General features: G+C 36.3%; 1 protein-coding gene and 1 long non-coding RNA gene across 3 annotated transcripts in view; one reads left to right on the top strand and one right to left on the bottom strand.

Moving 5' to 3' along the window:
• LOC144381577 (uncharacterized) overlaps positions 1-15667 on the top strand; it is a 34941-nt gene extending 19274 nt beyond the window's left edge. The window contains exon 3 of the long non-coding RNA XR_013446967.1: positions 15487-15667. This is a non-coding gene — a long non-coding RNA (uncharacterized LOC144381577). The remainder of the gene's footprint in view (positions 1-15486) is intronic.
• The window catches only part of IGSF10 (immunoglobulin superfamily member 10), a 64731-nt gene that overhangs the window by 35622 nt on the left and 5023 nt on the right, over positions 1-24086 (bottom strand). The gene's annotated exons all lie outside the window — the stretch shown is intronic.

Raw genomic sequence — 24086 nt, 5'->3', positions numbered from 1 at the left:
TTCATGCCAATGGACCTCCAAAGAAAACTGGGGTAGCAATTCCTATATCAGACAAATTAGATTTTAAGCTAAAGACTATACTTAGAGACACAGAAGAACACTATATCATTCTTAAAGGGTCTATCCAATAAGAAGATCTAACAATTGTAAATACACCCCCCAACATGGGAGCAGCCAACTACATAAGCCAACTGTTAACCAAAATAAAGAGTCATATTGATAATAATACATTAATTGTAGGAGACCTCAATACTCCACTCTCAGCAATGGACAGATCATCTAAGCAGAAAATCAACAAAGAAACAACTTTGAATGACACACTGGACCAGATGGACCTCATAGATACATACACAACATTCCACCCTAAAACAAGAGAATACTCATTCTTCCCGAACACACATGGAACTTTCTCCAGAATAGACCACATCAGGTCTCAACTGATACCAAAAGATTGAGATTATGCCCTGCATATTCTCAGACCATAATGCTTTCAAGCTGGAACTCAATCACAAGAAAAAATTTGGAAGAAATTCAAACACTTGGAAGCTAAAGACCACTCTGCTCAAGAATGTTTGGGTCAACCAGGAAATCAAAGAACTTAAACAATTCGTGGAAACCAATGAGAAAGAAAACACATCGGTCCAAAACCTATGGGATACTGCAAAGGCGGTCCTAAGGGGGAAATACATAGCCATCCAAGCCTCACTCAAAAAAATACAAAAATCCCGAATTCACCAACTAACTCTACACCTTAAAGTACTGGAAAAAAAACAAAAAACTGCCTAAGCCATGCATTAGAAGAGAAATAATTAAGATCAGAGATCAATGAATTAGAAACCAGAAACACAGTAGATCAGATCAATGAAATTAGAAGCTGGTTCTTTGAAAGAATAAGACCAATAAACCACTGGCCAAACTTATCCAAAAGAAAAGAGAAAGGACCCAAATTAATAAAATTATGAAAGGGGAGAGATCACAACTAACACCAAGGAAATAGAAACAATTATTAGAAATTATTATCGTGTCAAATAAATAAAATCTTTAAAAAAAAAAAAAAAAAAAAAAAAGAAATTATTATCAACAACTATATGCCAATAAATTAAGCAACCTGGAAGAAATGGATGCTTTCCTGGAAACCTATAAACTGCCAAGACTGAAACAGGAAGAAATTGACAACCTGAATAGGCCAATAACCAGTAATGAGATTGAAGCAATGATCAAAAACCTCCCAAAAAAACAAGAGTCCAGGGCCTGATGGATTCCCTGGGGAAATCTACCAAAAATTCAAAGAAGAAATAATACCTATTCTCCTGAAGCTGTTTCAAAACATAGAAACAGAAGGAAAGCTTCCAGACTCATTCTATGAGACCAGCATTACCTTAATCCCCAAACCAGGCAAAGACCCCATCAAATAAGAGGATTTCAGACCAATACCCCTGATGAATATGGATTCCAAAATTCTCAACAAAATCCTAGCTAATAGGATCCAACAATATATTAAAAGGATCATCCACCATGACCAAGTGAGATTTATCCCTGGGATGCACGGGTGGTTCAACATTCGCAAATCAATCAATGTGATAGAACACATTAATAAGAGGAGAGAGAAGAACCATATGGTCCTCTCAATTGATGTAGAAAAAGCATTTGACAAAATACAGCATCCTTTCCTGATTAAAACTCTCCAGAGTATAGGGATAGAGGGAACATTCCTCAAATTAATAAAATCCATCTATGAAAAACCCATAGCGAATATCATCCTTAATGGCAAAAAGATGAGAGCCTTTCCCTTAAGATCAGGAACACAACAAGGATGCCCACTCTTGCCACTATTGTTCAACATAGTACTAGAAGTCCTAGCAACAGCAATGAGACAACAAAAAGAAATAAAATGTATTCAAATTGGCAAAGAAGAAGTCAATCTCTCTTTGCAGATGACATGATACTTTATGTGGAAAACCCAAAAGACTCCACCCCCAAATTACTAGAACTCATACAGCAATTCAGTAATGTGGCAGGATACAAAATCAATGCACAGAAGTCAGTTGCTTTCTTATACACTAACAACGCAACTGTAGAAAGAGAAATTAGAGAATCAATTCCATTTACAATAAACCCATAAGATACCTCGGAATAAACCTAGCCAAAGATGTAAGGGATCTATACTCTAGGAACTACAGAACATTCATGAAAGAAACTGAAGAAGACACAAAAAGATGGAAAAGCATTCCATGTTCATGGATCGGAAGAATAAACATTGTTAAAATGTCTATGCTGCCCAGAGCAATCTATACCTTCAACACCATCCCAATCAAAATTCCAATGACATTTTTCAAAGTGCTGGAACAAACAATCCTAAAATTTATATGGAATCAGAAATGACCCTGAATTGCCAAGGAAATGCTGAAAAAGAAAAACAAAGCTAGGGGCATCATGCTGCCTGGTTTCAAGCTATATTACAAAGCAGTGATCACCAAGACAGCATGGTACTGGCACAAAAACAGACATATAGACCAATGGAACAGAATAGAGAACCCAGATATGGACCCTCAACTCTATGGTCAAATAATCTTTGACAAAGCAGGAAAAAACATGCAATGGAAAAAAGACAGTCACTTCAATAAATGGTGCTGGGAAAATTGGACAGCTATATACAGAAGAATGAAACTCGACCATTCTCTAACACCATACACAAAGATAAACTCAAAATGGATGAAAGACCTCAATGTGAGACAGGAATCTATCAAAATCCTAGAGGAGAACATAGGCAGTAACCTCTTCGATATCGGCCACGGCAACTTCTTTCAAGATACATCTCCAAAGGCAAGTGAAACAAAAGCAAAAATGAACTTTTGGGACTCCATCAAGATAAAAAGCTTCTGCACAGCAAAGAAAACAGTCAACAAAACAAAGAGGCAACCCAGAGAAGATATTTGCAAATGACACTACAGATAAAGGGCTGGTATCCAAGATCTATAAAGAACGTCTCAAACTCAACACCGAAAAAGCAAATAATCAAGTCAAAAAATGGGCAGAAGACATGAACATACACTTCTCAAAAGAAGACATACAAATGGCTAACAGACACATGAAAAAATGTTCATCATCATTAGCCATCAGGGAAATTCAAATCAAAACCACATTGAGATACCACCTTACACCAGTTAGAATGACAAAAATTGACAAGGCAAGAAACAACAAATGTTGGAGAGGTTGTGGAGAAAGGGGAACCTTCTTACACTGTTGGTGGGAATGCAAGTTGGTTTAGCCACTTTGGAAAACAGTGTGGAGGTACCTCAGAAATTTAAAAATAGAGCTTTCTATGACCCAGCAATTGCACTCCTGGGTGTTTACCCCAAAGACACAGATGTAGTGAAAAGAAGGGCCATATGCACCCCAATGTTCATAGCAGCAATGTCCACAATAGCCAAACTGTAGAAAGAGCTGAGATGCCCTTCAACAGACGAATGGCTAAAGGAGATGTGGTCCATATATACAATGGAGTATTACTCAGCCATCAGAAAAGATGAATACCCAACTTTTACATCAACATGGATAGGACTGGAGGAGATTATGCTAAGTGAAATAAGTCAAACAGAGAAAGTCAGTTATCATATGGTTTCACTTATTTGTGGAACATAAGGAATAGCGTGGAGGACATTAGGAGAAGGAAGGGAAAAATGAAGGGGGGCGTATCGGAGGGGAGATGAACCATGAGAGACTAATCACGCTGAGAAACAAATTGAGGGTTTTAGAGGGGAGGGGAGTAGGGGGATGGGTTAGCCCGGTGATGGGTATTAAGGAGGGCACATACTGCATAGAGCACTGGGTGTTATACGAAAACAATGAATCATAGGACACTACATCAAAAACTAATGATGTATTGTATGGTGACTAACATAATAAAATAAAATTAAATTTAAAAAAACGGAAATAGGTTAAGAGAACCCAGTGACACCATCAAGCATAATAACATTCACATTATATGGCTTCCATAAGAAGAAGAGAGAGAAAAGGGGGCAGAAAATTTATTTGAAGAAACAGCTGAAAACTTCCCTGACCTGGGGAAGGAAACAAACCTAGATCTAGGAGGCACTGAATGCCCCTCAAAAAAATCAACCCAAGGAGGTCCACACCAATACAGACAGTATTTAAAATGGCAAGAAGAGGGGCACCTGGGTGGCTCAGTCTGCATCTGCCTTCGGCTCAGGTCAGGATCTCAGGGTCCTGGGATCAAGCCCCACATTGGGCTCCTTGCTCAGCGGGAAGCCTACTTCTCCCTCTCCCACTCCCCTGCTTGTGTTCCCTCTCTTGCTGTGTCTCTCTCTGTCAAATAAATAAAATCTTTAAAAAAAATAAAAACTGAAATGGCAAGAAGTAGTGATAAAGAGAATTTTAGGAGCAGAGGGAAATAATCCCATAAGGCTATCAGCTGATTTTTCAGCAGAAACTTTGCAGGCAAGAAAAGGATGGCATGATATATTCAAAGTGCTAAAAGGAAAAAATCTGCAGTCAAGAATATTGTATCCAGCAAGCATATCATTCAGAATAGGAGAGATAAAGAGTTTCCCAAACAAAAGTTAAAGGAATTCATCACCACTAAACCAGCCTTACATGAAATGTTAAAGGAGATTTTTTGAATGGAAAGGAAAGACCATAAACAGCAGTAAGAAAAATAGGAAAGGAAAAAAATTTCACAGGTATATTTAAACATAATAAAAGTAGTAGATTAGTTATTTATGAAAGCAGTATGGAGGTTAAAGCACAAAAAAGGCAATAAAATCAAGTATATCTATAAAAATCAATTGAGAAGGGGCCCCTGGTTGGCTCAGTTGATTAAGCATCTGCCTTCGGTTCAGGTCATGATCCCAGGGTCCTGGGATCAAGTCCCACATCGAGCTCCCTGCTCATCGGGGAGCCTACTTCTTCCTCTCCCTCTGCTGCTCCCCTGCGTGTGCTCTCTATCTCTATCTCTCTAATAAATAAATAAAGTCTTTAAAAAAATCAATTGAGGGAATCATAAATAAAAGGACGTAAAGTCGACACTACATACCTAAAATGTAGGGGAGTAAAAATTTAAGCTTGAAACTAGAAGTCTAACAACACTAAACAGCCATCAACATAATATAGACTGTTATATGCATAAGATGCTACATACAAACCTAGTGGTAACCACAAATACAAAATCATTAACAGATACACAAAAAAATAAAGAAAAAGGAATCCAAGCACATCACTAAAGAAATCCATCAAATCGAGAGAAGACAGCAAGAGAAGAAAATTGAAAAACTGCAAAAACAATCACAAAACAAGTAACAAAACGGCAATTAGAACATACCATTTGATAATTACTTTGAATGTAAATGGACTAAATGCTCTAATCAAAAGAAAGGATGACAGAATGGATAAAATAACAAAACCCAACTATATGCTGCTTACAGAGACTCATTTCAGACTTAAAACACATGCAGATTGGAAGTGAAGGGATGGGAAAACATTTATCATGCAAATGGAAATGAAAGTGAAGGTGGCAATACTTAGATAAAATAGACTTTAAGACAAAAACTAACAAGAGACAAAGAAGTCACTATGTAATCAAAAGGAACAATCCAACAAGAAAATATAACAGCACTAAATATTTATGCACCTAACATGGGAGCAAATACATAAAACAGTTATTAGCAAACGTAAAGAAAGTAATCAATAGTAATACAATAATTGTAGGGGACTTTAGCACTCCCTTTATATCAATGGATAGACCATCCAAAGAGAAAATCAACAAAGGAACAGAGGCTCTGAATGACACATTGGGCCAGATGGATCTAACAGATATATTCAGAACATTCCATTCAAAAACAGTGGAATACATATTCTTTTCAAGTCACATGGAAAGGTCTCCAGAGAAGATCATGATAGGCCACAAAACAAGTCTCAAATTAAAAAAAGACTGAAGTCCTACCATGCATCTTTTCTAACTACAACACTATGAAACTAGAAATCAACCGCAAGAAAAAAATCTGGAAAGAACACAAATTCATGAAGTTTAAAGAACATGCTACTCAACAATGAATGGGTCAACCAAGAAATCAAAGAGAAATAAAAAAATACATGGACACAATGAAAATGAAACACAGCAGCCCAAAATCTTTGGAATGAAGCAAACGCTATTCTAAAAGAAAAAATTTATAGCAATACAGGCCTACTTCAAGAAGCAAGAAAAATCTTAAATAATCTAATATTACAACTAAAGGAGCTAGAAAAAGAACAAAACCCCAAATCAATACAAGAAAGGAAGGAAATAATAAAGATTAGAGCAGAAATAAATGAAATAGAAACTAAAAAAACAAACAAAAAACCCACAATAGAACAGATAAATGAGACCAGGAGCCACTTCTTTGAAAAGATCAACAAAATTAATAAAGCTTTAGCTGGACTCATAAAAAAAAAAAGAGGATTCAAATAAAATCAGAAATGAAAGAAGAGAAACACCACAGAAATACAAAGGATTATAAGAGAGTATGAAAAATTTTTTGCCAAGAAATTGGATAACCTAGAAAAAAATGGAGGAATTCCTAGAAACATATAACCTCCCAATACTCCTAGAAAGAGAAAATTTGCAGAAACTGATTAATCTGTTTCATTGCCATTAGCAATGAAATTGAATTAGTAATAAAAAAAAACACCTCCCAATAAACTGAGGTCTAGGACCAGATCACTTCACAGGTTAACATCACCAAACACGTAAAGAGGAGTTAATACCTATTCTTCTCAAACTATTCCAAAAAAATAGCAGAGAAAGGAAAGCTTCCAAATTCATTCTATGAGCCAGCATTATTACCCTTATACCAAAACCAGATAGAGACACTACAAAAAAAGAGAACTAAGGGCTAATACTCTGATGAACATAGATGCAAAAAATCCTCAACAAATTATTGGCAAACCAAATCCAATGATACGGTAAAAAAAATAAATAAATTTTAAAAAGTAAGCCATGATAGCCATGATCAAGTGAGATTTATTCCTGGGATGCAAGGCTAGTTCAAAATTTGCTAATCAATCAACATGATACATGACATCAGCAAGAGAATGGACAAAAACTATATGATCATTTCAATAGATACAGAAAAAGCATTTGACAAAGTACAACATCCATTCATGATAAAAACCCTTAACATAGAAAGGACATATATGAAAAACCTACAGCTAGCATCATGCTCATTGGGGAAAAACAGAGCTTTTCCCCTAAGATCAGGACAAGGATGTCCACTCTCACCACTTTTATTCAACATAGTATTGAAGTCCTAGCCACAGCAATCAGACAAGAAATAAAAGGCATCCAAATTGGTAATGCAGAAGTGAAACTTTCACTATTTGCCGATGACATGATAAGTAAATTCCATAAAGTTGTGGGATACAAAATTAACATACAGGAACCTGTTGGATAGGACATAGGATAGTGAAGTAGCAGAAAGAGAAATTAAGACAACAATCCAATTTATAATTGCACTTAAAATAACAAAATACCTACACATAAACATAACCAAGGAAGTGAAAGAGCTGTACTCTGGAAACAGGTCTACAAAAGACTAATGAAAGAAATTGAAGGGGACACAAAGAAATGGAAAGATACTCCATGCTTATGGATTGGAAGAACAAATATTGTTAAAATGTCCATACTACCCAAAGCAACCTATAAATTTAATGCAATCCCCGTCAAAATACTAACAGCATTTTTCACAGTATGGAACCACAAAAGACCCTCAATAGCCAAAGCAATCTTGAAAAAGAAGAACAAAACTGGAGGTATCACAATCCCAGGTTTTCAGAAACACTACAAAATTGTAGTAATCAAAACAGTATGTTACTGGCACAAAAAAAAAAAAAAAAAAAAATAGACACATAGGTCAATAGAACAGAATAGAGAGCCCAGAAATAAACCCATGTTTATATGGTCAATTACTCTATGACAAAGGAGGCAAGAATATATAAAGGTAAAAAGTCTTTTCAACAAATGGTGTTGGGAAAACTCGACCACTTATATCATATACAAAAATAAACTCAAAATGAATTAAAGACCTAAATGAGACCTGAAACCATAAAAATCCTAGAAGGGAGCACAGGCAGTAATTTCTCTGACACTGGCCATGGCAACATTTTTCTAGATATGTCTCCTGAGGCAAAGGAAACAAAAGCAAAGATGAACTATTAGGACTATATCAAAATAAGAAGCCTCTGCATAGCAAAGGAAGCCATCAACAAAACTAAAAGACAACCTACAGAATGGGAGAAGATACTTACAAATGACACAGCTGATAAAGGGTTAGTATCCAAATAAATATAAAGAACTTCTACAACTCAACACCTGCCCCCAAAAGTAATCCAATTAAAAATGGGCAGAAGACACGAACAGACATTTCTCCAAAGAAGACATACAAATGGCCAACAGACACATGTAAAGACGCTCAACAGACATATGAAAAAATGTTCAACATCACTCATCAGAGAAATGCAAATAAAAACCACAATGAGATATCCCTTCACAACTGCCAGGAATGGCTACCATTTAAACCACAACAAACATGTGTTGGCAAGGATGTGGAGAAAAAGGCATCTTTGTGTACTGTTGGTGGGAATGCAAAGTGGTGTAGCCACTATGGAAAACATGGAGGTTCCTGAAAAAAATTTAAAGTAAAACTACCATATGTTCCAGTAATTCCACTACTATTTACCCAAAGAATACAAAAACACTAACTCAGAAACATATATGCATCCCTATGTTTACTGCAGCACTACTTACAATAACCAAGATATGGAAAAAACCCAGGTTTCTATTGATAAATGAATGGATACACACACACACACACATATACATACACACACACACAAAGTGAAATAAGCCAGAGAAGGACAAATACCATACAATTTTACTCACACATGGAATTTAAGAAACTAAACAAAGAAAAAAGACAAACCTAAAAATAGACTCTTAATTATAGAGAACTGATGGTAATCAGAGGGGAGGTTGGGGTTAGGGATGGGTGAAATAGGTGAAGGGGATTAAGAGTACACTTAACATGATGAACACTGAGTAATGTATAGAACTGTTCAATCACTATATTATACACCTGAAATGTAACACTGCATGTTAATTATACTGAATTAAAAATATATTTAAAAATTTTAATAAGATATAATAAATAAAAAATAAAAAGGAATGGAATTTTGATGCATGCTACAACATGCATGAATATGGAAGATATTATGCTATGTGAAATAGTCACAAAAAGACAAATATTGTTAAGATACCACTTATATGAGGAACATAAAATACTCAAAGAGAAAGAAAGAATACTGGTTACGAGGGGCTGGGGGGGAAAGAATGGGGAGTTATTATTTAATGGATATAGAGCTTTATTTTGAGAAGATGAAAAAGTTCTGGAGATGAATGGTGGTGATAGTTGCACAATAATGTGAAGGTACTTAATGTCACTGAACTATACATTTAAAAATGGTTAAAATGGTAAATTTTATATTTCACCACAATTAAATTCAACAATGTATACAAATAAATAAGAGACAAAGAAGGTCATTACATAATGATAAGGGACGAATCCAACAGGAGGATATAACAATTGTAAATATGCACTAAAAACAGGGGCACCTAAATACATAAAGCATTTATGTATAATATATTAATAGACATAAAGGAAGAAATTAACACTAATACAATAATAGTAGGGGACTTTAACACCCACTTATACCAATGGATAGATAATCCAGACAGAACATCAACAAGGAAACAGTGGTTTGAATGACACATTAGACCAGACTGATCGATCAGATATGTACAGAACATTCCATCTGAAAACAGTAGACTACACATTGTTTTCAAGTGCACATGGAACACTCTCCAAGATAGAGCACATGTTAGGCCATAAAACAAGTCTCAATAAATTTAAGAAGATGGAAATCATACCAACCATCTTCTCTGACCATAATGGTGTAAAACTAGAAATCAATGAGAAGAAAAATGGAAAGAAAAACACCTGGAAACTAAACAACATGTTAGTAAGTAACCAATGAGTCAATGAAGAAATCAAAGAGGAAATAAAAAAATACCTGGAGACAAAAATAAAAAAACAATGTTCCAAAATCTTTGTGACACAGCAGAAGGAATTCTAAAAGGAAAGTTTATAATGATACAGGCCCATCAGAAGAAACAAACAAACTTATCAAATAAACAATTTAACTTTACACCTAAAGATGCTAGGAGAAGAGCAAAATCTAAAGTTAGAAGAATAAAGGAAATAATAAAGGTCAGAGTAGAAATAAATGAGATGGAGACTAAAAAACAAAAACAAAACCAATGTAATTAAGAGCTGATTTTTTTAAAAAGATGAACAAAATTGATAAAACTTCTGCCAGACTCACCAAGGAAAAAGGCCCACGTAAATAAAATCACAAGTTAAAGAGAACTTACAACCACAGATTACAAAAGGTCATTAAACAACTACAAAAAGTTTTATGCCAATAAATGGGACAAATTAGAAGAAATGGATTAATTCCTAGAAACAATCTTCCAAAACTTAATCAGAAAGAAATAGGAAACTGAACAGACAGATTACCGGTAATGAAAATGAATCAGTAATCAAAAAACTATGAACCAAAGGCCAGGAGAAATGCCTACAAATTCATTTTATAAGGCTAGTATTACCCTGGTACCAAAACCAGACAAGAACATTATAAGAAATAAAATTACAGGCCAATATCACTGATAAACATAGATGCAAAAATCCTCAATAAAATATTAGCAAAGTGAATTCAACATGACATTAAAAGACTCCTACACCAGGGCGCCTGGGTGGCTCAGTCGTTAAGTGTCTGCCTTCGGCTCAGGTCATGATCCCAGGGTCCTGGGATCAAGCCCCACATCAGGCTCCCTGCTCGGCGGGAAGCCTGCTTCTCCCTCTCCCACTCCCCCTGCTTGTGTTCCCTCTCTCTCTGTCAAATAAATAAAATATTTAAAAAATAAATAAATAAATAAATAAAATAAAAGACTCCTACACCATGATCAACTGGGATTTATTCCAGGGATGCAAGGATAATTCAACATCCGCAAATCAACATGATATGTCACATTAACAGAAATGACAAAAATCATATGACCATCTTAATAGATGCAAAAAAAAGTATTTGATAAAATTAAACAGCTATTTATAATAAAAGCCCTCAACAAAGTGGTTATAAAGGAAACATTGAAGCATAACAAAGGCCATATGACAAACCCACAGCTAACATCATACTCAATGGTAGAAAGCTGAAAGTTTTTCCTTTAAAATCAGCAACAATCCAAGCTATATGCATTCTTACCGTTTTTTATTCAACATAGTACTTGAAGCTCTAGGCATAGCAATCAGACAGGAGAAAGGAATAGAAATGATCCAAATTGGAAAAGAATAAGTAAAACTCTCTATTTGCAGATGACATGATACTTCATATAGAAAACTGTAAAGGTTCATCAAAAAACTATTAGAATAAATGAATTCAGTAAAACTGCAGGATCCAAACATAAAACACAGAAATCTATTGCATTTGTATACACTAATAAGGAAATAGCAGAAAGAGAAATTAAAGAAATAATCTCATTTACAATTATGTCAAAATATTCCTTTTAGGTATTAGTTTGGCTCTGAGAAACTCAAAGCCTTAGCTAATGACATCCTTAAACTCTTAAGTGGGCCACCTTCTGGTACACCTGGTTATTTTATGTCTAGGAACTATAGCCTCAGAAGTTGCAGATATCTAGAAAAAACAGCAAAATTTTACTAAGATTGTTTTGTGTCCTGAGGAACTTGGTTTGGTAACCATCAGGTTGGTGGCCCCAAAATAAGGCCAGACAGAAATGTGGGTTAACTCCATTTGTGACTAGGGTCCAACCAAGCTTCTGTCAACCCTCAAGGGAATTAATAACCTAAAATACAATGGTCATTATGGGGAATGTTCCAATTATGTGTCATTTAAGAAGTGCCCTTGGAAGCAAGGGTTCCCAAATGAAACAGAAAGGGATACCTATTTCAATTGGGATTCAGAAGCCTCCAAAAGATTTCAAAATTCCAAAATAGTTTCATTGAAAGATTCATTGCAAAGCATTAATGAAAAATTAAAGAGAGGGGCACCCGGGTGGCTGAATTACTTAAGTGTCTGCCTTCGGCTCCGGTCATGATCTTAGGGTCCTAGGATCGAGCCCAGCCATCTGGTTCCCTGCTCAGTGGGGAGTCTGCTTCTCCCTCTCCCTCTGCCCCCCACCCCCGCCTACTCTGTCTCTCTCTCTCTCTCAAATAAGTCTTAAAAAAAAAAAAAAAAAAAAGAGAGAAAATTACCTTAAAGACTATAAGACTGACATCCATTCTGAAGAGACTATTAAACAGTTACCTTTTTAAAATAAGACCATCCAAGGATATAGGTAATCCTCTTCAGATTATCTTTCACTCCTTGGTCAAAGGCCATAGTTAAAGAATGTCTTAAACCTAGAGAGGATTCTCCAGAGTTTTTGTAAATCGATTACTTCCTGAGCCCAGTCAAGAGAAACAAATAAAATTTCACATTGGCCCATCCTTTCCAAATTCAGACCAACTGGTTATTGATCCTTTCTTCTAGGAATAACTATTGCCTTCTTGTCTTTTTTTTTTATATCCTAGGAGCTTGGCTTGGCTTTCTGATTGCCTGGGAAACATAGGTTGTTAGTTCTTTCTTTGGCTATCTTTGGGAGAGACTCTAGATCTTGTGATAATAGTATCTTTTCACCATCTTTGACAATACCTCAGGAATTTAATACTGCCAGAAATATTTACTATTTGTCCCAGCTGACACCGGAATAGGTATTTGAAAAGATTTAATAACTTTATTATCAAGTAAGCTTAATTTATTCCATCTACCAGAGAAACAAATTTAGATTCAACTTTTATAATAAATGAGTTTTGTACCTATTTCATGGCAGTAATTTAAAAACAGAAGGTATAAGTTCTCTACATCTGTTTCTATGTTCATGTGTGTCATATATGTGTGTTGTAGATATATGGTATTTTCTACCTCCAGATGGTATTGCTAAAATTAATGTGTACAAGAGCTCTATTGAATTGGCTTAAAGAAAATTAAATGCTTATATGAATTAAATTGTCAAATATAATAGAAACAAACTAAAATGTTTTTCAAATTCACTTGATCTGGGAAGATCTTTAGCAAGTTTAAGTTTGTTGGTTTAATTAAAATGGGCATGTCTTTATAGTTATCAAACTTTGAATATAATACAGATAATCCACTTCTATTCTGCCAAATTTACTTAATTCATGTTACATCTGTTGCAATTTGTCAGCAAAAATTACTTAGAATGATAGTTGATTTTCTTTGATGTCTCATGAAGTTTTCATGGGTAATCTAGATATAACTGTCAAGTACAAATAGATTGAATAGACAAAAAGTTTTAAAAGTTTTCCAAATCTTCTTGGTACCTTGAAAACTTAAAGTTTTGCTAAGTGATGAGTGAAGGTGAACTCACTGAATATCTAGATCGTTTCCTGATAAGATTAAAAAAATAAACAATAACTACTAAACATAGGTTTATCTACTTTTGGCTTCTTGTTACGGAAAAATTAAGGTATTTGGATGTTAGTGCTCTATTGGAAAACTGAATAAGGTATATGTTTCTAGGAATTATACAATGTATTCATAAATCTGCAAATTTAAGGAATGTTAGCATAACAAACAGTTCACAATTGCTTACTTCTTATTTTTCACTAGAAATTAAGGTTTCCAAGGGTTAAGAATTCTAAATAGTATATGTAAATAAAGCTCATAGAAATAATAAGGAAAACATCTTCATATGCCAGGAAAATAGGATATATTTTTGCTAAGATAAGGTATAAAGAATGTAATACATTTTGTTGATATTGAGGGAAAAGAAAGTAATTTTGTCCTAATTTGAGGCTAATCATTTAAAAAAGAAAAACAAAGCAAAATTGGAATGTAGAAAAGAGTTGTAGAAGGTTTGTGGAAAAAGAATCTTTGAAAATGAATTTTAATGTATAAACAAGCTGGCTAAATTAAAAGGAACTTAAAAATGAGTTTTAATATTAAAAGTAAGTTGGTACAAAATTAGAATTTGATTTTCTCACTGTTAAAAGAACAGTTTTCTTGGGGTTTTGGTCTGCTTTTGATAACAGATTGTAAAAGTTTCTTCATACTTAAAAGGTGAAATTTCATAATGGTCTGTGATTTTATTTAGGCAAGTGCTTTAAAATGATATATATATGGTTATAATATATATAATTTTATATATAATTTATATATAATATATATTATATATCATATAATATATAATTTATATATAATATATATCATATAATATATAATTTATATATTTTTTTTTAAAGATTTTTTAAAATTTATTTGAGATAGAGGTTGAGCAAGAGAGCAGGAGCAGGGGAGCAGAGGGAGAGGGAGAAGCAGGCTCCCAGCTGAGCAGGGAGCCCGACACAGGGCTCGATCCCAGGACCCTGGGATCATGACCAGAGCTGAAGGCAGACACTTAACCTTAACTGAGCCACCCAGGTGCCCCTAATTATCAAATTCTAAATGAAGTCTTATTGACCTGGAATATTCCAAAGGATTTGTTAAACTAATTAGACTTACTTGATTCGTAAATTACATGGGAAGCATTGTCAAATAAGTAATACTAAGCCTTCTCTATTGTATTTGTAAAATTATGACACTTATAGATGGAATCCTTTCTGCTGCTGCAGTAAATGGCCCCTCATTACCAGACTTTTGCCATCCTCATGTCCTTGTAACATGGCAACAGTCTGCTTCCAAATCAGAGAAATTAAGATGGGTAAACAAAGGCTGTAAATTAAGTGAATAGTTGGGCCCATGGGAAACCAAAGATGGTTCTTCCTGGAAGAACCCAAGATAGTTCTTCCTGGCTCCCTGACAAACCCCATTTTTCATGTGTTTTGCATTCCTTAACCCATGGTAGTGCATTTAAAATGACTTCAATTATGAATGGATATTGATGGAGAGACTTGTATAAAGTTGTAAAGACAGGAGCACCTGGGTGGTTCAGTCGGTTAAGCGTATGACTCTTGATCTTAGCTAGGTCTTGATCACAGGGTCTTGAGTTCAAACCCTGAACTGGGGTCCATGCTGGGTATGGAGCTTACTTAAAAAAAAAAAAAAATTTGCAGGGGCTCCTAGGTGGCTCAGTTGGTTAAGTGTCTGCCTTCAGCTCAGGTCATGATCTCAGGGTCTTGGAATCGAGCCCCGTATCGGGCTTCCTGATCAGCGGGGAATCTGCTTCTCCCTCTCCCTCTGCTTGCTGCTCCCCCTGCTTGTGCTGCCAAATAAATAAAATTAAAAAAAAAAATTGCAAAGATAGTCTCCCAATGTCTGACCTGTTAAATTCATAATCCTGGATAAACTTGTTGTTCCCAGAGTCTTCAGTCTTCCTTCTGGACACTCTGAACACCTGCAGCTGGACTTCATTCAACTGCCACTTAGTATGAGTTATCAATATGTTCTTGTTATTTTATGTGTGTGTTTTCTGGATGGATTGAAGCTTTCCGTTGCCACAAGTCTGATGCCCTCACAGTAGCAAATAAACTATTAGACAATGTGTTTCTCATTGGTGTACCTTCCCTAATCCCCAGTGATCAAGGCACTGACTTCACCAGGCAAATCATGAGCCTTAACAAAAGCCTTGCAAACTTCTTGGAATTATCATTGCTCTTATCACCCTCAATCATCAGGCATCAGAAAGAACTAATGATCCTCAAACTTAAAAATCTCTAAACCTGCTGAAACTACTGGACTTCTTTGGCCTAAGGTATTGCCTTTGGTCTTGCTGACCATTTACAATATTCCCTTTAAGAAACAAACCCATTCCACACAAGAGAGTCACCAGCAGACCAGTGCCTATTGGCATAAACTTTCTGCTGATTGTCATCTTGTGCTGGTATGACCAGCCACTGTAAATCTCTAATGTCTTATGCTTAAGCCTATCATCAACAGGTTAAAAAAACCTTCCCAGATGTCAATCGGAAGGTCCCTGTTAGTCACAATCTGGAGTCTGGTGATTAGGTATTTTGGAAACATTATCAGAAGATAGTCCTCAGGCTCCATTGAAAGGGACCTTACCAAGTGCTTCTAACCTGGCATTGCTGCAAAACTACAAAGGATTGGATACGATACTCACAGCTGAAGAGAGCTCCACCTGACATCTGTTCCTGTATAGATGCTGGAGACTTCTGAATCAAATTGACAAGGAAGAGAGGTAGCTGACATTGAGGTAGATGGCTTCTGCCCAAAATGACAGATCAAAATTTCATACTTTAAACAAGAAAACCTTCTCCTTCTTTTCCTTGTCTTTACTCTGGCATTGGTCTGGAAAGATAATGCCATCATCCATATCTCCCAGGCCATTGCTAAGGGCAGTAACCTTTCAGACTGCTGGATTTGTCAAAGCTTTTTATCTATCCTTGATGCTAGAGATCTCCTGGTACTCCTTATAAGTAATTCCTCTTCTATTCCCAGTGTCACTGCAGACTACAATCAGCCCCTCCCACCCCCTTAGAAATCTCTTACCAAGTTCAACTTTCATGGCCAAAATATCCAGTGCCTTTTTACCTTTCTCCAATAATGACTGTACTTATCTATCTAAACACAAATACCTATGTAAATCTTAATATGTTTGCACCCCCATATTCCCATGATTATCTAGATCCTATCTGTTCTCACCAAGAGAACTTACCAGCAGCACCCATCTTTGCAAGACATTTAGAACAACACTCTCAGGTTTAGGGATTCTCTTCTTATATGCACTGAAAACCTGACTGACTCTTGGCTTGAACCAGCAAATGCAGCAGTACCTGTGAACAAATCCATTAATAGTACCTCCCTAATGGTAATGGTCTGTGTGCCAACAGGATTTATCTTTGTCTGTGATGGTTCTAATTCTTCTTGGGCCTACGAATGTCTAGATGGCTGGCACACAAGCTGGGCAATGCCTTCTAGGTTATCTAACTGTGCCCTTAACTTTCCATAACTAATATACTTCATTAGTTAACTCTCCCGTATTTACATCACTGAGTTAGAAAAGACCTATGAGGAGGCATTCATAATTCAGGAATTGCTTTCTTTGGCAGGGCCATACTTCCCTAGTTAGGAGTGAAAATAAATAAAGATATGATCAGGAACTTCTTTTTAACTCCTGAAGATACTGCAGATTCCATTGCTAAGACAAGAGCTGCCCAACAAAGATTCTTAGGCTCTCTGGCCAACATAGTTCTTGATAATAGGATAGCCCTTGACTATCTTTTAGCTGAGCAAGGATATATCTGTCCTATGGTCAACACCACCTGCTGCACCTGAATTAACACTTCTGGGGGAAGTTGAAACTCAATTACATAAAATCACTAACAGACGATTTGGCTTAAAAAGGTAACTCCTTCAACGGGGGTTTTTATTTGACCTACTTGATTTTGATTCATATGAGTCTTGTGGACCATGGCTCTGAAGTGCCCTCTACACATTGGAAATTATTTTGCTTATAGTTATAATCTCCCTGGTATATTAGATCCTCTTAAAATTTTTAAATTCATTCAGGTGTGAGGGGGAGATGGCAGTGGAGTAGGAGGACCCTAGGCTCTTCTCATCCCACAAATACAACTAGATAACTATCAAATCATCCTAAAACCCCCAGAAATCCATCTGAAGACTGGCAGAACAAACTCCATAACTGAAGGTAGAGAAGAGGCCACATCGAAGAAGATAGAAAGTACAGAGCTGCAGCTTGGGAGAGGTATGGATTGTGGCTGCTGTGGTGGGGAGCTGCAGTCATGGAGAAGGGCAAAAGACAGACCAACAGGGGAATGCATGGGGAAAATGAATGCCCACAGCAATTGGCCTGGAAAGTGAGAGGGCCCGAATTTTGTGAGTTCTTGCAACTAGCAGGGCTTTAAACCTGGAGTTTTAAGGGTTGGTGTGCTCAGCTCTGGGAGAGATTGGAAGGCATTGAGGCTTTACTTGGAAAGCAGGCAGGGCAAACAGCCCACAGACATATACTGTGGATCTGAAGAGTGCCTGGGGAGCAACTAGAGGTTTATGTCCCAGAGGTGCAGTGTTCACAGAGAGACTCCTCCAGGAACAAAGAAACTGGAAGGCTCTATTTCCCTCCCCTGCACCTCAGCATAAGCACAGGGCCACCCGTGGGAACCAATGCAGCACCAATACTCACTACCTAACTTGCTTACACCAAGCCCCACCTGCCTGAGCTCCAGAAGAACTGCCCTTCCCAGTCAAGCTTGCCTCAGTCCCAGGGCAGTGGGCTGCCTCCCTCAGAAGACCAGCTCAAACCCCTGCAACCCCATGTCTCTTGACCTGAGAGTTTTGTGTAGCTTCAGTTCTGGTGGCAGGGGCAACAGGTCTCATTTCACAAGCAAACCAGAGCACGCTTAGTTAAAACACATCACATTTAGGCCAGGGACCAAACACTGCCAACAACAGACAAAGAGAGCCTCTGCAGACAACTGGCCTGAAGGATCAAGCAGCCACGACACAATAGCAGAGCTCATGCAGCACACACTGGAGATACTCCTGGAGGCTCCACGCCCTGGGGAACAGGAGGCACTACACTGCAGGGCACTACAGGAACTCTTCTTCATAAAGCCATTACCCTCAATAACAGGAGACATAGCTGACTTTCCTAACACAGAGAAACAGGCACAGAGACTTAGACAAAATGAGAAGACAAAGGAATTTGTCACAAATGAAAAAACAGGACAAGGCCACTGCCAGAGTTCTAAGTAAAACAGATATAAGTAACATGCCTGATGGAGAATTTAAAGCAATGATCATAAGGATTCTCACTGGACTGGAGAAAAGAATGGAGGACATCAGTGACACCATTAACACAGAGATAAGGAATAACATAGCACAGATAAAGGGCTCAATAAACAAAATGAGAAACACAGTTGATGTAATGAACAGCACACAGGAAGAAGCAGAGGAACATATTAATGACCTAGAAGACAGAGTAATGGGAAGTAATCAAGCTAAACAAAAGAGAGAAACAAGAATTATGCAAAACAAAAATAGACTTAGGGAACTCAGTGACTCCATCAAATGTAATAACATTTTTATTATAGGAGTCCCAGAAGAAGAACAGAGAAATTGGGGCAGAGAATTTATTTGAAGAAATAATAGCTGAAAACTTCCCTAATCTCAGGAAGGAAACAGATATCCAGATCTAGGAGGCACAGAGAACCCCCAACAAAATCAACAATAACAGATCCACACCAAGATGTACTTTAATTAAAATGGCAAAATATAGTGATAAAGAAAAAAATTTAAAAGTAGCAAGACAAAGGAAGACAGTTACATACAAAGGAACCCCCCCCCCCACATAAGGCTGTCAGCAGATTTTTCAGCAGAAACTTTCCAAGCCAGAAAGAAGTGGCATATATTCAAATTGCTGAATGGGAAAAACCTGTAGCCAAGAATGCTCTGTCCAGCAAGGCTAGCATTTATAATAGAAGGAGAAATAGTTTCCCCCAAAAAACTAAAGAAGTTCATGACCATCAAAGCAGTTTTGCAAGAAATATTAAAGGGAAATCTTTGAGTGGAAAGAAAAGACCAAAAATGACAGTATGAAGGTAGAAAACAAAAAAGCAGTAAAAATGAATATTTATATAAAAAACCAGTCGAAGAACTCACACAATAAAATGATATAAAATATGATACCATATACCTAAAACATGGGGACCAGAGGAGTAAAGAATGGGTTCAGACTTAAAAGACCATCAACTTAATACAGACTACTATATGTAGATGTTATGTACAAATCTAATGGTAACCACAAATCAAAATACCACTAATACATATGCAAAGAATCAATAGAAAGAAATCCAAAAATCTCACTAAAGAAAACCAGCAAACCATGAAAGAAAGGATCAGAGAAAATCTTCAGAAACAACCACATGACAAGTAATCAAATGGCAATAAGTATTTATCTCTCAATAATTACTTTGAATTTAAATGGACTAAATGCTCCAATCAAAGTTGCAGGGTGACAGATGGATTAAAAAAAAAAAAAAAGACCCAGTACATGCTGCTTACAAGAGACTCATTTTAGACCTAAAGACAGCTGCAGATTGCAAGTGAGGGGATGGAGAACCATTTATTATGCAAATGGATGTCAAAAGAAAGCTGGAGTAGCAATACTTACATCAGGTAAAATAGGCTTTAAAACAAAGACTGTAACAAGAGACAACAAAGGGCACTATATAATAATAATGGCAACAATCCAACAAGGACATAACAATTGTAAATATTTATGCAGCCAACATGGGAGCACCCAAATACATAAAACAGTTAATAACAAATGACAGAACTAATCTAAAATAATACAGTAATAGTAGGGGACTTTAACACCCCACTTACATCAATGGACAGATCATCTAAACAGAAAATAAACAAGGAAACAATGGCTTTGAATGACAGACCGGACCAGATGGATTTAACAGACATATTTAGAACATTCCCTCCTTAAACAGCAGAATACACATTTTCAAGTGCACATGAAACATTCTCTAAAACAGAATACATATTAAGCCACAAAACCAGCCTCAACAAATACAAAAAGACTGAAGTCATACCATGTACCTTTTCTGACCACAACACTATGAATCTAGAGGTCAACCACAAGAAAAAGTCTGGAATGAGCACAAATACATGGAGGTCAAATAACATGCTACTAAACAATGAATGGGTCAGGAAATCAAGGAATAAAAAAGTACATAGAAACAAATGAAAATGTAAACACAATGGTATAAAACCTTTGGGATGCAGCAAACACAGTTCTAAGAGGGAAGTTTATAGCAATACAGGCATAACTCAAGAAGAAAAATCTCATATAAACAACCTAATCTTACACCTAAAGGAGCTACAGAAAAAAACAAAACCGAAAACCAGCAGAAAAAAGAAAATAACAAAGATTAGAGCAGAAATAAATGATATAGGAACTAAAAAAACAATAGAACAGATACAACGAAACCAGAAGTTGGTTCTATGAAAAAAATCAATAAAATTGATAAACCTCTAGACAGCCTTATCAAAAAGAAAAGAGAAAGGACCCAAATAAAGAAAATAACAGATGAGAGAGGAGAAATAACCACCAATACCACAGAAATACAATTAGAATATTATGAAAAACTATATGCCAACAAATTAGACAACCTAGAAGAAATGGATCAATTCCCAGAAACATAAAACCTACCAAAACTGAAATAGGAAGACACAGAAAACTTGAACAGACCAATAACCAGCAAGAAATTGAATGAGTAGTCCAAAAGCTCCCAACAAACAAAAGTCCAGGACCAGATAGAGGACTTCACAGGTGAATTCCACCAAACATTTAACAAAGGGTTAATACCTACTGTTTTCAAACTACTCCAAAAAATAGAAAAAGTAGGAAAACTTCCAAATTCATTCTATGAGGCCAGCATTACTCTGATACTAACACCAGATAAAGACACCAGAAAAAAAGAGAACTACAGGCCAATATCTCTGATGAACATAGATGCAACAATCCTCAACAAAATACTAGCAAACCAAATCCAGCAATATATTAAAAAAATCATTCACCCTGATCCAGTGGGATTTATTCCTGGGTTGCAAGAGTGGTTCAATATTTGCAAATCAATCAACATCACATCACATCAATAAGAGAAAGGATAAGACTATATGATCATTTCAATAGATGCAGAAAAAGCATTTGACAAAGTACAACATCCATTCATGATAAAAACCCTCTACAAAGTAGGTTTGGAGGGAACATACTTTAACATAAGGCCATATATGAAAAACCCACAGCCAACATTATCCTCAGTGGGGAAAAATGGACAGCCCTTCCCCTAAGGTCAGGAACAAGACATGGATGTCCAGTCTCAACACTTTTATACAACACAGTATTGGAAGTCCTAGCCACAGCAGTCAGACAACAAAAAGAAATAAAAGGCATCCAAACTGGTAAGGTGAAATGAAACATTCACTATTTGCAGATGACATAATTCTATATATAGAAAACCTGAAAGACTCCACCAAAAAATTGTTAAAACTGATAATTCAGTCAAGTCACAGGATATAAAATCAGTATACAGGAATCTGTTGCATTACTATACACCCATAATGAAGCAGAAGAGAAATTAAGAAAACAATCCCTTTTACAATTGCACCAAAAACAATAAGATAGGCAGGAATAAGCCTAACCAAAGAGCTGAAAGGCCTGTACCTGAAAATTATAATACATTAATGAAGAAATGGAAAAGGACACAAAGAAGTGGAATGACATTTTATGTTCAGGGTTTGGAAGAACAAATGTTACTAGAATGACCATACTGCCCAAAGCAATCTACACATTTAATGCAATCCCTATCAACATATCAACATTTTTCACACAGTTAGAACAAACAATCCTAAAATTTGAGTAGAACCACAAAAGACCCCAAATAGTGAAAGCAATCTTGAAAAAGGAAAGCAAAGCTGGAGGCATTGCAATTCTGGACTTCAAGTTATATTATAAAGCTATAAGCCATCAAAACAGTATGGTACTGGCACAAAAAATAGACACAAAGATCAATGGAACAGAATAGAAGACCTGGAAATAAGCCCACAGTTACATGGTCAATTAATCTTCAACAAAGCATGAAAGAATATCCAGTGGGAAAAGGATAATCTCTTCAACAAATGGTGTTGGGAAAACTGGAGAGCCACATGCAAAAGAGTGAAACTGGATGACTTTCCTACACAATAGACAAAAATAAATTCAAAATGGATTAAAGACCTAAATGTGAGACCTGAAACCATAAAAACCCTAGAAGAGAGCACAGCCAGAAATTTCCCTGACATCATCCCTAGCACTTTTTTGTAGATAGGTACCCTGAGGCAAGGGAAACAAAAATCAAAATGAACAATTGGGACCCCCCCCCCCACACACACACACAAGCTTCTGCACAGTGAAGAAACCATCAACAAAACTAAAAGGCAAAATTTATGGTATGGGAGAAGGTATTTGCAAATGACATATCCCATAAAGTGTTAGTATCCAAAATATACAAAGAACTTATAAAACTCAACACCCCAAAAACAAATAATCCAATTTAAAAAATGGGCAGAAGACATGGACAGATCTCTTTTAGGGAAGACATCCAGATGGCCAACAGACACTTGAAAGATGCTCAACATCACTTATTATCAGGGAAATGCAAAGCCAAACCACAATGAGGGATCCCCTTACACCTGTCAGAATGGCGAAAATTAACAACACAGGAAACAACAGGTGTCGGTGAGGATGTTAGAGGTAGGGAGCTCTTGTGCACTCTTGGTGGGAATACAAATAGTGCAGCAACTGTGGAAAATAGTATGGAGATGGCTCAAGAAATTAAAATTAGAACTACCATACAATCCAGCAATTCCACTTCTGCATACTTATCTGGACGAAATGAAGACACTAATTCGAAAAAATATATGCACCCCTATGTTTACTGCGGCATTATTTACAATAGCCAAGATATGGAAGCTACCTAAGTGTCCATCAACAGATAGATAAAGAAGATGTATATGTATATATGTATATGTGTGTCTACACACACACAAATATTATTTGGTCATAAAAAAGAATAAAATCTTGCCATTTGTGATAACATGGATAGAATAAAAGATAGTATGCTAAATGAAATAAGTCAGAGAAAGGCAAGCACCATAAAATTTCACTTATTTGTGGATTCCAAAAAACAAAAAAGATACAGACAGACTCATAGGTACAGAGAACATTCTGGTATTTGCCGGGGGGGTGGGGGTGGGGGGGGAAATAGGGTAAGGGGCCGGAGTGGGGTGGGGAAAATAGGGTAAGGGGATTGAAAGTTACAAGCTTGCAGCTATAAAATAAATAAATCATAGGAATGTGATGTACAGCATAGGGAATATAGTTAACAATACTGTAACAACTTTGTATCATGACAGATGGTAGCTAGATTTAT

Source organism: Halichoerus grypus, chromosome 1 (assembly GCF_964656455.1).
Source record: "Halichoerus grypus chromosome 1, mHalGry1.hap1.1, whole genome shotgun sequence".
Taxonomy (NCBI): Eukaryota; Metazoa; Chordata; class Mammalia; order Carnivora; family Phocidae; genus Halichoerus; species Halichoerus grypus.
The sequence above is the reverse complement of the archived record's forward strand: the minus strand, read 5'-3'. Positions and strand labels throughout refer to the sequence as shown.